At 49.0% G+C, this 12,863-nt stretch overlaps 2 non-coding genes across 2 annotated transcripts; both read left to right on the top strand.

Moving 5' to 3' along the window:
- Positions 1-2,068: 2,068 nt before the first annotated feature.
- TRNAR-CCU (transfer RNA arginine (anticodon CCU)) lies at positions 2,069-2,141 on the top strand. Its single transcript has one exon. It is a non-coding gene; the product is annotated as a tRNA-Arg (tRNA).
- A 456-nt stretch (positions 2,142-2,597) lies between these two features.
- Positions 2,598-2,672, top strand: TRNAR-CCU (transfer RNA arginine (anticodon CCU)). The gene has a single exon. It is a non-coding gene; the product is annotated as a tRNA-Arg (tRNA).
- The last annotated feature ends 10,191 nt before the right edge of the window (positions 2,673-12,863 follow it).

Genomic DNA, 12,863 nt, shown 5'->3' on the forward strand with positions numbered 1-12,863 from the left:
AGCAATCTTTTGGGGAAAGTGCAGCAAGTGAGCAATGAGCCAACATCGCTGAGGGCCCTGGGTTCCATAGTGAGGAAGACCAGGCTTTGGCTATATGGGGCGAAGTTGCTACGTGGTCCAGCCATTGGGAACTCCCAGTGGCATTTGTCCCTGTGCATTAGTCTACCAGTGGACTGTTAGTCTACCAGTGGACTGTTAGTCTACCAGTGGACTATTAGTCTACCAGTGGACTGTTAGTCTACCAGTTGACTAGTCCTCCAATATTGTAGACTAAAATGTTATCTCCCTCGCCTGGATGCAGGAAGTTGTGGGTACGATGCCAACCCTGTGTGACTGATTGCATGGAAGTATAAAGTGATTATGAGAGAGTGAGTGAGCGTGAGAGTTTGTAAGTATTAGAGTGAGTGTAAGACTGCATGAGTTTTAGAGTTAGTGAGATAGTGAGAGTGAGTGTGAGAGTGCATGAGTTTGAGAGTGAGATAGTGTGAAGATGAGTGTCAGAGTTAGTGAGTGAGCATGAGTGATTGAGAGTAAATGTGAGTGAATTTGAGAGTTAGTGAGTGTGAGATTCAGTGTGTGAGGGAGTGTGAAAGTGAGAATGAGTGTGAAAGTTAGTGTGAGATTGATGTTGTAAGAGTGCATGGGAGAGTGAGAGAGTTAGTGTTAGAGTGAATGTGTGTGAACGTGAATGAGAGAGTTACAGTAAGTGTGATGGTAAGTAAGTGCGAGTGAGACAGAGTGAGTGAGAGAGTGAGCATGAAAGAATGTGAGAATGAGTGAGTGGGGGAGTTAATGAGAGTGAGTGGGAGCATGATAAAGTGAGTGAGAGAGTGAGTGTGAGTTAGTGAGTGTGAATGTGAATGCATGTAAGAGTTATTGATCGGGAGAGTAAGAGTGTGTGTGAGAGTGCATGTGAGTGAGCGAGTGAGACAATGAGTATGAGTAAGATAGTGAATGTGAGCGTGAGAGTAAATACTCGTGAGTTATTGAGCGGGAGTGTAAGAGAGTGAGTGTGATAGTGAGTTAGTGTGAGAGTGAGTGGGAGAGTGAGAGAGTGCATGTGACAGAGAATGAGTGAGTGAATGAGAGAGTATGTGAGAGTGATTACAGTGAGGGTGAGACAGAGTTTGAGAGTGAAACAGCGAGTCTGACAGTGTGGGAGTGAGTGAGCGTGAGTCTCACTGTGCTCCCTCCTCCTCGTCTCCACTCCCCGTAAAGAATGAGACCTCCTTTACCAGTGGCAAAATATAGTAATAGGTTTTTACCCTTTCAAATGGTACAAAAACTGACACCTTTATACAAGGCATCATGTTTGCAATAACCACAACACAAGCAGTCAAAATGCAAACAAAAAGAAACAACTCTGATGATAATGATATGCACTGTCCTTGAAGTTGATTGGTCCACACCCGAGACAGCTTTTCTTAGAGCCTAGTCTCCATTGGTGTTGGACCAGATGACGCCAAAAGGCGTACAACTCAAAGACAGTGCACTATCAGAGTATTGAGAGCTCGGGGTAAGCATTTACACTATGAGACATCTTTACCAGTGGCAAAATATAGTAATAGGTTTTTACCCTTTCAACTGTCTCGGGTGTGGACCAATCAACTTCAAGGACAGTGCATATCATTATCATCAGAGTTGTTTCTTTTTGCTTGCATTTTGACTGCTTGTGTTGTGGTTATTGCAAACATGATGACTTGTATAAAGGTGTCAATTTTTGTACCAGTTGAAAGGGTAAAAACCTATTATTACAAGAGCTCGGCTCTTTTTAAATCCTTTATATTAAGTTCGCTTGCTTGCTTGCGCGCTTACGACCGTGCAAATCTTTCGGTCGTTTTTTAACCCACTTACCGTGATCGAATCGAGCTGACATTTTGCACAGACTCGTTGTGCGTGACAATTTATTTTCGTGAAATTTTTTTTCCAAAATTTTCCACTTTTTAGGAAAAAAACACTTATCAACATGAATAAAACAGAGGGGACGAAAGGGGAAAAACATATTTTTTTATTGTGAGTTTATTTAAGAAGTCTGTACATAAGCCAGCTTTTCATCATGCTACATGTAGCCCCAGTGGCCTAATGGATAAGGCACTGGCCTCCTAAGCCAGGGATTGTGGGTTCGAGTCCCACCTGGGGTTGCTGAGAAAAAGCTGTTCATTTTGTAAAATCAAAATGTCAAGTTAACGAATCTGATAATGAAAAGCCAAAATGGCGCTGTGCCTATAGAAGAGAGTTTTAAAACAGTGTTCAATTATACTCTTTGGTTCTTTCGGTAAAGTTACGTCGGTATAGTGTCCATCATTAGATGATGATGATGGATGCTTGTGTTGATGATAGACGCTTGTGTTGAGCCCGAAACGTCGTGATTTCTTTTATTTTATACCTACGTGAATTTACCAAAAGAACCAAAGAGTATGGATTCCTGAAGTCACGAAAGCTTCAAATCAAGAGTTTTAAACAGTGTACTTTGGTGACAATTATCAACATTGATAAAGCAGAGAATAAAAGGGGAAAATACATATCCATTTCTATTATTATTGCGAGTTTATTTAAGAAGTCTGTATATAAGCCAGGTTTTCATCATGCTACATGTAGCCCCAGTGGCCTAATGGATAAGGCACTGGGGCCTCCTAAGCCAGGGATTGTGGGTTCGAGTCCCACCTGGGGTAGCTGAGAAAAAGTTGTTCATTTTGTAGACGTCAAGTTTATGAATCTGACGATGATAAGCGAAGGTGGTACTGTGCCGATCGAAGAGAGTGTGAAATCAGTGTACTTTGGTGACAGGAATCAACATTGATAAAGCAGAGGGGACGAAAGGGGGAAATACGTATCCATTTTTAAATCCTTTATATTAAGTTCACTTGCTTGCTTGCGCGCTTACGACCGTGCAAATCTTTCGGTCGTTTTTTAACCCACTTCCCGTGATCCAATCGAGCTGACATTTTGCACAGACTCGTTGTGCGTGACAATTTATTTTTGTGAAATTTTGTTTCCAAAATTTTACACTTTTTAGGAAAAAAAATATTTCACTAACACAATCATATATTTTTCCTAAACACAGAAATTATTCAAGAAATCAACAAAAATGTACAATATAAACAATCATACAAAAACTGAAAACCTTATAATCCTTATATACGACTTTCCTTATATTTCATTTAAAATACCAATGTAATAAAAATGAAATTCTTACTCAAGAAAAATAGAAATGAATAATAAAATAAAACCGATGCCACGCATATAAAGGATTTATAGTGAAAAACTTTGTTTTTACGGGTTAATTTTTTGCTGCTACTGCTGCCAATTTCTCCTCTGCACGTCTCACTACACGCGTGCAGTGACGTCACTCACCTCCACGGCTATGGCCACGCCCTTGGCCACGCCCTTATCTCTGTTACGTCAGACACTCAAACTCCTCCCACTCAACGAGTGACCACGTGACCGCTCAACGGTTCGTGCTGTGCGTGTCAGACTTGAGCAAAAAAGTTTGTGAATGTCAGTGTCAGAGTCAGTATGAGAGTGAGTATGAGTGAGAGTGAGTATGAGTGAGAGTGATTGAGTGTGAGAGTTGGTGAGTGTTTTAGTGAAAGAGTGAGTGCGAGTGAAAGAGACAGTGAATGTGAGAGTGCCTTTAAGAGTGTGTGAGTGAGTTAGTGAGAGGGTGAGTGTGATATGGAGTCTCACCGTGCCTCCTGCTCTTTTCCAATCCCCGTAAATAATCGCAACAAGAGCTCGGCTCTTTGTGCTGCTACTGCAGTTACCTCCTCTGCACCTTCTCACTACATGCGTGCAGTGACGTCACACCTCCACGGCTATGGCCACGCCCCTATCTCTGTTGCGTCAGACCCTCAGACCCCTCCCGCTCAACGAGTGGCCACGTGACCCCCCAACAATTTGTGGTGTGACTGGTGAGACTTGAGTGAAAAAGTTCGTGAATTTGAGTAAGCGTCAGAGTAAATGGGAGAGTGAGTATGAGTGAGAGTGAGTGTAAGAGTTAGTGAGTGTTTTAGTGAAAGAGTGACATTGAGTGAGAGTGAGTATTCTAGTGAAAGAGTGAGGAGAGAGTGAGAATGAGTGAAAGTGAGTGCATGAGAGAGTGATTGAGTGTGAGAGTTAGTGAGTGTTTTAGTGAAAAAAGTGATGAGATCACTGCATGTCGCATTCAAGTGGTGAGTTCACTGCATGTCGCATTCAAGTGATGAGATCACTGCATGTCACATTCAAGTGGTGAGGTCACTGTATGTCACATTGAAGTGATGAGCTCCTCCTCCTGCACGTAGCGTGGCACAGCAGTCAACCCCCATGGCACCTGTTAGGTCTGTCCCATGACGTCCTGAATGAGTGGGTAGGCGAATGGGTCATTGGTGGGAGAGTGATTTGGTGGGTGCTAGAGTGAGTTGGTGGTTGGGTGGTAGAGTTACTTGGTGGGTGGATGGGTGAATGAATGAGTGGGTAGGTGGATGGGTGATTGAATGGTTGGATGAGTGGGTGGGTTCCTGCGAGGAGGAGGTGGGAGGTGGAGGAGGTTGAGGTGGAACTGGTGGTGGAGGAGGTGGACTCCTGACAAGGCCATTTTACCCCACCCTACCTGGCCATTATAACCCCACCCTACCAGCCTATTTTAGACCCCAGTGACACGACAAATATGAACCCAGACCCTACACATCACTGACAATTATCACGATTAGTAATACCCCTAGACAACAAAGCCGCACCTAATTAGCATCATTGCATACATTGACATAATTACCTAATTTTGTAAAATGACACCTTTTACATTTTTCATTTGATTTTTATTATTTTTCAAGACAATATATACAGCAATCCCGACCCTGATGCCTGTTGTATATTTGGAGTTTACATGTTTCTCTCACTCTCCCCTTTGTCGTGTGAATTTATGTCTGGCTCTTCTATTTGTCCCTCCACATTTATAGTTGCTGATATAAATTTACACGTAAAAAGCCACTTAATTTGGCAATAATATGTGGCCAGGTCACGTCTGAAAAATAGATATATATCTTATGGGCATTACCTGGTAAAATAAACAAATAAGCAGGTGGCTAGGTGAGTGATTGAATGAGAGTGTGGCTGAGTGAGTGATTGAGTCAGTGGTTGAGGGAGTGAGTGGCTGAGTTAGTGAGTAGTTGAATGAGTGAGTGGTTGAGTGAGTGGGTAGCAGAGTGACTAAGCAGCTGAGTGAGTGGTTGAGTGAGTGGCTGAGTGGGTGGCTGAGTGAGTGACTGGCTGAGTAAGTGGCTGAGTGAGTGAATAGCTGAGTTAGTGGATGAGTGGCTGCGTGAGTGAGTGGTTGAGTGAGTGAGAGGTTGAGTGAGCGGCTAAATGAGTCAGTGGCTGAGTGACTGAGTGGTTGAGTGAGTGGCTGATTGAGTCAGTTGGCTGAGTGATTGAGTGGCTGAGTGGGTGGCTGAGTGGGTGAGACACGGGGAGAGAGGGGAGGGAGACACGGGGAGAGAGGGGAGGGAGACACAGGGAGAGAGAGGAGGGAGACACAGGGAGAGAGAGAGAGAGAGAGGGGGAGACACGGGGAGGAGGTGAGAGGCAGGAGGAGTCTGTGGAGGAGGAGAGTGCGTGGAGGTGAGAGATAGGAGGAGTGCGTGGAGGAGGCGAGGGCTCCTATAATGATGACTTCAAGGCATGCTGGGAGACAAGTTCGTGTGACCCACATAGCACAGGGGCGACAGTGCCGGCTGGAGCCATCGCTGTTGGAACCACATGGGCAGGGGACACAGAACGTGGCCTCCAACCCACCACCTGCACCAGCATCACCACCACAACCAACAACCACAACTATAACCACAAATTCAATCACAAATGTAACCACAGCCACAACCATAACCACAAATAAAACCACAACCATAACCACAACTATAACCACAACTGTAACCAAAACCAACAACTACAATTATAACCACACCCACAACTATAACCACAATTATAACCATATTTACAACCACAACTCTGAGCACTAAAACTATGGACAGCAACTATAACCACAACCATAATATAACCACAACTATAACCACATCTCCGGTTAGCACAGTTGGCTAGGGTAAGCTCTGGACTGGTTCAGATGATCGTCACTGGTGTTGGCCGTGAGCGGGAATCAAACTTCCTCGGGTCCGTGGCGTGGCATGCGAACCGCTACTCTACATATACAACAACCATGAAAGCCAACATAACCATCTTCACCACAACTATAACCCCAAAAACATAACATAACCATCACAACTTTGACCACAATCACAAATATAACCACAAACCCAAGTATAACAACAAGAACATAACCACCACAGCTATAACTACAACCATCACAACCTCAACTATAACCACAACAACCATAACATAACCACCGCAACCTCCACGTACACAACTATAGCAACAAAAAATATAACCCCCACAACCGCAATTATAATCACAACCAAAAGCACAATAACAACCAACATAACCACCTACACCACAACTAAAACCTCCACTACAACCACCGATACAACCACAACTATAACCGCAGCCACCACAACCAAAACCACCTCAACCACCACAACCATAACAAGCAACATAACCACAACAACCACCTTGATGTTGATACTCAAACACCACCTACACAACCACTGTATCAAGGCTCTATGTCCCCGTGTGTTCATGTGTCTCCACGTGTCCCTGTGGGTGGGTGAATAGATGGGTTAGTGGGTGAGTTGGTGAATGGGCAAGCGAGTGGGTGGATGTGCGGGCGATGGAATCGAACCTACACCTCTGGAGTGCAAATACAGCGAGCTAACCACCCGCAACGTGGGGGTAAAGTGTGGGTACGCCCACCTTGCTCTAACACGTGTAGATCAGCGTGGAAGAGTAGACCAAATACCCTAATTAGCGGCGTCTAGGGGAGGCCTCCTCCGCCAGCAGGCGATTCGCCTCCTTCACAATAAACCCTTCCTTACATTTTTATTTAAAGCTTTCGTGACTGCAGGGATTCATCTTCTTGGTTCTTTCGGTAAAGTCACGTAGAAGGGAAGTAATAAAATAATAAAAATAAAACATAATAAAATAATTCTCACGACGTTTCGGCCACAACGCAAGCAGCCGTCCTCAGGTGAAAACCAGGTCTGTCGGGGCGACAGCGTCTGACTTGGTTTTCACCTGAGGACGGATGCTTGCGTTGTGGCCGAAACGTCGTGAGAATTATTTTATTATGTTTTATTTGTATTATTTTATTACTTCCCTTCTACGTGACTTTACCGAAAAAACCAAGAAGATAAAACCTTCCTTGCAAAGATAAAACAAAGTCTCTTTGACTCATCCCATCAGCCTCTCATCAGCATCAACGGCTCAACTCGAGCGCCACTCTGGGCCGGTTTCCACCTTCAGTGCCTCAGCAGCAGCAGCAGAGCCGGGCTCTGCTTGAACCGATGCCATGAGCCCAGCAGCTGTGTAGAAGCCCACGGCTGTGGGCCGCCTTTGTCTCTCCCCCGCCACTGCTGACGTGTCCACGCCCTGCGAGGTTCTCACCTTCAGGCTGAGTCGACCTCGAGGAGGCCCAGACAGCGAACCGTTTCAGAAGTTGGCGCCACTCGCCCCGGCGGAAGCGGAAGTAGCAGCGGGGGAGGGGGTATGGGGGGGGGGTATGGGAGGGGGAGGGGGTATGGGGGGGGTATGGGGGGGGAGGAGGAATGGGGGGGGAGGAGTTGATAGGCGGTGACGTCACGAAGCGCGTGGTCCCCTGGCCCCGCCCCCCAATTGCCTCTGGAAGTTTGGACGAAAGGCGGCGGTCGAAAGGCGCGGAGAGAACAGCAGAAGCAGCATCGCGTGTGGAGATCAGCCGAGAGGAGTGGATCCGAGCTGTGTATTAGTGGTGGTGTGGTAGTGGTGTTAGTGGTGGTGGGGGTGTTAGTGGTGGTGGTGTTAGTGGTGGTGGTGGTGTTAGTGGTGGTGGTGGTGTTAGTGGTGGTGGTGGTATTAGTGGTGGTGGTGTTAGTGGTGGTGGGGGTGTTAGTGGTGGGGTTGTTATTGGTGGTGGCGTTATTAGTGGTGGTGGCGTTGTTAGTGGTGGTGGTTAATGGTGGGATTGTTGTTAGTGGTTGTGTTAGTCGTGGTCTGTTAAGGCTATTACGGGGGAGCTTTGTCTTTGGTGGTGTTAGTGGGGGGAGGGGGGCGTCGGGGTGGGGAAGGTACTGGGGGGGAGGGGCTTACGGGCTGTTGCGTCACGGAGGGCGTGGTCACCGGGCCCCGCCCCCACTTCTGGCGATTTTTTTTTGTCACAGGTGGCGATAGAGAGGCGCGGAGAGAACAAGCAGCGACTCTGGAGGAGGTGAGGAGCTGTGGGTGAATGGTGATGTGAGTGGTGAGGACGTGTGTGTGTCTGTGTAGTGTACTGGCAGGAGGAATGGTGGTGTTACTGATAGTGGTGGTGTGTTGTGAGTGGTGACAATGTGAGTTCATGTCAGAATCAGAATATTTATACTGGAGGAGTCTGATGAGCTATACAGCTTTTTCTCACAGATGTGCAGTGTTGTGGGTGAGTGGTTATGATGTAAGCTCGTGTTGATGATGTGAGTTTCTTGTTAATGATGTGGGTCCGTGTTAATGATGTGGGTTTGTGTTGATGATGTTGGTTCACGGTGAGGATGAGTCTGTGATGTGACGTGATTCGTGTTGAGACGTGGGAAGCAGTGCCGAAGCGCACCCTCTACCCTGTGTGACCCTCGCCTTCGTCTCCCGCTCTCCACGCAGAGACCCGGACCGTGCGAGAGCCGTCGTGAGTTCTGTGCACCCTGCACTGTACGTACCGTGTACCAGTCGGGGAGCGGGCGGTATTGTTGCGGTGAACACCACGCTGCCCTCCAAGTTCGACTCCCGCTCACGGCCACCAACACTGCTGACGATTACCTCAGCCGCTCCTGGGCCTCCCCGTGTAGCCGTAGCGAGCAGCACCGACGAATGCCGGCACGGCACGCGACAACAGTGTTGGTGGCCGTGAGCGGGAATCGAACCCTGGGTTGCTAGGTTCGTAGGGAAGCGCGCTAATCACTACACTACCGCACACACACAGATACACACAGACACACACACAGACATACAACAACCGCCATTCGCCACTAAGTGGCGGTGACGTCACCACGACGCTTGTGCCAGGCCATGTGCATCTTGAGGCCACGTGAAGTGTCGAACGCCCGCTGGCAGGAGGTCACGGGGCAGACCCAGGTGCCACGGGTTGACTGAGTGAGATGACCGAGATGACTGGCTAATGCACCACCTGTGCCCCCTATTGTACCAACTTGCTGTGCTTTAGCCACACGGCGCTCCGCTTGTTGTTGTGAGCGTCGCTGCTCCGTCCTCCGTTGGTGTTGGAGGGCAACTGTCTCCAACTGCCCAGTAGCGTCCTTCACGAGCCTCCTCCACAGAGGCCGATCTTGACACTGCTGGTATCAGTCATCGGTAAGTCCACTCAGCTCCATGTCCTCCTGTACCACATCACTCCATCTCTTCTCTAGCCTGTGCCGCGCCCGTTTAGCCCCCTCGATCTGGCCGAATAAAAGCTGTTTAGGCATGCGGTGGCTGGGCATGCGGGCTACATGACCCAGCCAACGCAGCCTTGCCTGCCGGAGGAGCTCACTGATGGGACTTTGCCCAGATCTTTCAAGGATTTGTGAGCTCTTCACACAATCCAGCCTGGTTAAACCCAGGATGGATCGTAGGCAGGCCAGCCTAAATGTTTCCAACTGGCGAAGATGATCCATTAGGGGGGTCCACGTCTCGCAAGTGTAGAGAAGGGAGGGAATGACTGTGGCCGAGAAGACCTGAAGCTTCGTGCAGAGCGACAGACCAGGTATTTTCCACACAGTGTTACGCAACCGATGAAAAGATATTGCCGCTCGACTGATTCGGAGTGAGACCTCTGCTGTTAAACTGGAGCCGGTCATAAGCACATTGCCCAGGTGTGGGAAACTCTCCACTCTCTCCACTACTGCCTCATCACTGTCCGGCAAAACAACCCCCTACCTCCTCGCGGTGCCGGATGGGCAACACTGTCGTGGACAGTGCTGTGGGGGGAGGGCCAATGCCCATTGGCCTCTACCCTCATGGCGTCTGTGACCACCACAGTGGCTAAACGGGGGCTCTGGACGGGTGCGAGGGGCTGGTACACCCTCCACCTTCAATTTATTACCACGAAACTACGAATTTAACATAAATATGTAACTAATAAGCTTGTGCCGGAGGCCCCGGGGGGAAAGGCGTCTATGACATCTCCTGGCCAAACCCCAATTGGCGGAGCCAGGAGATTAAATCTTCACCCTCGGGGCTCCTCCAGAAACAATGAAAAGCCACTACGGATGGCCACGTGGAATGTTCGAACGCTCACTGCAGAGGAGAGGCTGCCACTCCTTTGTCGGGAGCTGGACCGGTACCGCACACACACACACACACAGAGACATGCAGACACACAGATGAGACACAACACACATCCGTCCTCGGGCCTTGACGTCATATCCGCTTCTGCCCAGTGTGCCTCTGGAGCCACGCTGCGAGCTGCGTGCTGAGGAGCGCCTCTCTGCACGAAGCCTCCTGGATTCTCTCCTGGAGCAGTCACCATGGAGGCTCATGGGCTGCGCAGTACCTCACGCACCCTCGTGGTACTGCTCGTGACGAGCTACGCGTTCCTCACGTCTGGGCCCACGGAGGAGAAGAATTTCTCCCCGAACTGGCTTGTTCACCTGGGGGGGGCCTGGGAGGTCCAACCGCCACAGGCCGGGCAGCCTCTACCTCTCACCAAAGCGACCGTGGCTGTCCACATCAGCGACCGGCTCGCAGATCACGAAGCCAAGAGCGAGCCTCGAGTTGCTTCCTCTCCCAGCCATGGCGTGGAGGTTCCCCAAGGAGGAGGAGGAGAAGATGACGACCCAGCTCCCTTAGGGTGGAAGACCTTCATGGAGATGCTGCACAGCGGGCCGGTGGCCATCGCCTACGAGGTGGCGAGTGCGGGGATCGCCCTCCTCAGCCTCGGAGTGTGGCTGAAGAATGCAGTGGTGAGTGCCAGTTTCACGATTACACAGACCATAGTGTGGCACCGCAACAGACACCACACGCAGAGCCACCACACGCAGAGACGTATCACGCGTACAGATCACTCGCGTAGATATAAGAATCTCACTCGCATATGTAGTAGGTTCAATGAGACGTAGACGACGTAGTCGGAGGCACACTTACGTATTATAACGTTTCACTCGGCACAGGCCAATGTATACAACACTCGAAGGGGTAACGGCCCCTTCACCCGTCTAACAGGGAGACCCCATTAACTCTAGCCCGGCTAGCCTACTCCCAGGTCCTCCACTCGAGAGCTAGGGGAGGCTAGCTGATCCAGCTCTGGCCAAGCTAGGATCACGGCACCCTTAGCCACCAGACCGGCTCTTACAAGAGCATCGGCTCTGGGCTCTCGGGGCCACGCCACTGGCTTGCCCTGGTCGGTCCTTAGAAGGACAGCGATCCAGGGGAGTCCCAGGGCCTATCTAGCCGGTCTTCACTCTTCACTAGTTAAGCTGAATACTGAACCCCGTGCCCACCGGCTCCCCGCCTTATATAGCAACTCCCCCACGAGGGGTGGGGCCGTGGGAGATCACAGCGCCGTTACAGCCCCCCAGGGCTAACCGTTGCGCACGTGAATGTAAGCATCCTTCCGCGTGCGGGCATAACCACCCCTCGTGTGTTTGTTCACCCTCCCGTAACACCCCTACACATACACCACACACACAAGTATATATGACATCCACACACACATCCTAGACAAAGTCGCAAACACCTTGCTCAATTATGCTTAAATATTATCCACTGCAACTTTAAGGGTGTTTTTTGTTACTGGCAGCGTGGCATTTGGGACATGTGCTGGACTCAGCTGACCTTGTGCGGCGTTGGTGAGTTGCCCTGGTGCGAACAACTATTTCCCCAGCCAGTAGAGTCAGAATAATACTATTTATTTATGGTTGAGGAATCCTATGAGCTATGAAGCTCTTTTTCACAGATGTCCAGTAGGGGCTGGTAAGAACATTACAACAACAAATACTACAAAAACATGATAATAGTGCAAAGTACATGAAAGGTTAACAAATCACCCAAACACAAACAAATAAAACTAAACCACCCCCATCATACAAAGCCCACTGAGGTACTAACTTATTTTTCAGACGGAACCTGGTCACAAATGATAGATCAACAAAGTGACATCATTTGGACATTCATAGCAGCAAAATAATCTAAATTATCGAAATAAATGTTTCTAAATGTGGAGGGAAAAACCAGAGGATCAAACTACGCAGGGCCATGGCACGTGACCAATGACTTTTGTTTATTGCCGAGAATCCAGCTGTTAGTCAAGGCTGAACTAAAGAGAGGGAAAGATACTTGTTGTCGTGCTGTACATTACAAATACTTGTGCAATGTTTTCAACAGTGGCGTCCGCGACCTCCTGCCATGCCAGCGATGGCCGTCCACACCACCAACCTCCCGAAACAAAAGGCTCGGTCGAACTTGGCCGAAATGGTACCTAAAGCAGCTTCCTCTTTAGGCTGTTCGATGACGGTTCCGCAAGATGGAGAATACCCGTCTCCCTCAAGGTGGACGACCTTGAAGATGCTGCACAGTGGGCCGGTGGCCATCACTTACGACGTGGAGAGCGCGGGGATCACCATTACCAGCCTAAGAGTCTGGCGGAAGAATCAACTGGTAAGAGAGAGAGAGAGTGTGCTGGCTTCACTGTCACATAGAGAATCAGCAGGACACCACAACAGACACACACAGAGACACCACACCCAGAGAGGCATCATGGATATAGATCACTCAGGCAAATGTCA

The sequence above is a fragment of the Lampetra fluviatilis genome, chromosome 69 (assembly GCF_964198595.1).
Source record: "Lampetra fluviatilis chromosome 69, kcLamFluv1.1, whole genome shotgun sequence".
Lineage (NCBI taxonomy): Eukaryota > Metazoa > Chordata > Hyperoartia > Petromyzontiformes > Petromyzontidae > Lampetra > Lampetra fluviatilis.